This window comes from Macrobrachium nipponense, chromosome 26, assembly GCF_015104395.2.
Source record: "Macrobrachium nipponense isolate FS-2020 chromosome 26, ASM1510439v2, whole genome shotgun sequence".
Classification (NCBI taxonomy): Eukaryota; Metazoa; Arthropoda; class Malacostraca; order Decapoda; family Palaemonidae; genus Macrobrachium; species Macrobrachium nipponense.
Window position 1 is genome coordinate 57885508 of NC_087215.1, and position 2500 is coordinate 57888007.

At 28.6% G+C, this 2500-nt stretch overlaps 1 protein-coding gene across 7 annotated transcripts in view; it reads right to left on the reverse strand.

Annotated features, from left to right (window-relative positions):
• Nucleotides 1–2500, reverse strand: part of LOC135200297 (mucin-2-like) — a 307055-nt gene that overhangs the window by 35237 nt on the left and 269318 nt on the right. The gene's annotated exons all lie outside the window — the stretch shown is intronic.

The window sequence follows — 2500 nt, forward strand, 5'->3', positions numbered from 1 at the left end:
AGTAAATGGAAGAACCCCATTATGTGTCCATTAGTGACCTGAACAATGAAGTAAAGAAAATAATTAGAAAATATGAAGCAATTTAAAAAAAGCTGGTTAACAGTGAGAAAGCCATTCTATTCAATGAATCTTGTATCCGTGAAAAATTGTGCCCTAGAAGTGTATATGTATGTATGTAGTATATAATATATATATATATATATATATATATATATATATATATATATATATATATATATATATATTATATATATATATATATAATATACATATATATTATATATATATATATATATATATATATATATATATATATATATATATATATATATATACACCGTAAATTCTGTATTACATAGGTTATAAAGAAACATAACAAATTGTGGCGCCAAAAAACTTTTAGATATGATTTTATCAAATCTTTAGATTTTGTCCTGAGGTCATTATTTACATTTAAATTTTTGACCTCTATAAACTTACATATAGTAATCCAAAAATACATTTAATTTTTGTATTGAAAATACTATAAATATGAGTGAAGTTCTGTTATACAAACTTTGTTATGTAAAGAAAAAATTAACATGAAAAAATAAAGATCTAGTCATAATCACAGAGTATAACAATCACTGACACTGGAATGGAGGTTAATGATAACAAAATTGAGAGCATCTATTAAACCAAGAAAATGAGTACATATATCGATCTGAAAGAACAGATGCAACAAAGCAGAAAATGTATAAGAAATCCAGTGGCTGTTACAAATGGAAAATCAATTTGATTCATTCTCTCTTGGCAAACAACATAAATTATTATATCGTATTGCTTTAAAATGTTAAAATAACAATTCCTTTATAAAGTGAATGAAAGATGAAGCATATTTTACTACACAATTTTTTTATATACTATCAACATACTTTTTGTTTTGCATTTATCACTGCTGATTACTTTTTTCTTGATTTCTTTTAACCTCATGTCTTCAGAAGAATTCTTGTAATGTGATTCTTGTATGGAAGATAAACAGACTAAAAACTAGCTGACTAACTAATGCTACCAAGCTTAAAGCTTCACCAAAATGGCCGTTTCTGTTGCGAAAGACTGACCTACATTTGACAGACAAAGTCTTGAGTCAGAAAGACTTGCCAAACTTGAATTGTGTGAAATAAGTCAAGGAAAATTTATTTTTTCTCTCTTGTAAGTCCAATTATTTAGCACTTGATTATTTGGAGAACCTGACTATTCAGCATATTTTCAACAAATAGTGCCTGTCTAAACATACATTTTTTATTGTTTGGAAATTCAAATTTGTTAGTATATATCATACTATTCATATTTTAGACATTGCACCTAAAAAAAACATTTCTTTAATACTGGTACTATTGTACACGTAATACCATTTAAATCTTTTGTAGTTGACCAATAAAACATATTAGGAACTTGGAGAAGAGTGAACTGGCTTATTCATTTACAAAATGAATAAACAGTGAAATTTACAGATAGAAAGTTAGTATTGTTCATGGTACGCAGTTGACTGCATGCACAGTCAATGGGTCAACATATTCTACAACCCGCTAATGACAAATTAGAAAAATTGTGCAGTTTTCCCATTGTAGGCTAGATCAATAGTTAATAATAAAAAAAATAATCAAGTGCATTGTCTATGCAGTATTCCTTTTCCGAAGTACATGCTCCTTGATATATCCCATACTTTACTTAAGACAGATCTCACTTAGATAGATCTCTTACTCATTAGTGACATGAGCAATAGGAATTAGGCCACGCTGCAAGAACAGGCAAATTTTCTTGGCATATGGGAAATAAATGGCTCCCGGAAACAATTGAATATTCTAAGCAAGAATAGTCACTGTTAGGTCTAAAAAAAATCTGTCTAATGTATGTAAATTGACTATTGACTTTACAGATACGATTTATACTGTAGTATAAGATATTAATGTAAATGATTTAATGACATAAAAAGAAAGAAAATTTTAATTTCCAGTGTGTCAGAGTCAAAAGAAATTTTCTTGGAAAATTACTTTTGGAAACAAATATCTTTGTTAGTAACTACTTGCAACTACGTACTTACCAATGCTGTTTTTACATTATTGTACTTGGTTACCTACCATTGTTGCAGTTCTGATTAGAAGAAAACATGCTACACACCATTCCATGCAAACAGTTTTTGAAAGGAAAAATAGTAAATGCCCTGCAAGTTCATGTCTTTATTGTATGCAACCATTAACTTATCCAAACTATTTCACTATCTGTCGTATTCTGGAAGTGGAGAGATCAAGGGATAAGAAAGCAAGCAGGGTTTTAACCATCAATGTTCGAACCTTGATTCTGTAGAAAATTCCAACTAGACCTGATCACAATGAAGAGTGCACATCTGGTTGCAGTCAACCTTCATAAGGAGCTTACAGTTTTCCACAAAATACATCATGTGGAATTCATCTAAAAAATTTCTAAAACAAATTTCTACAAAAATCACTAAAAACAATGA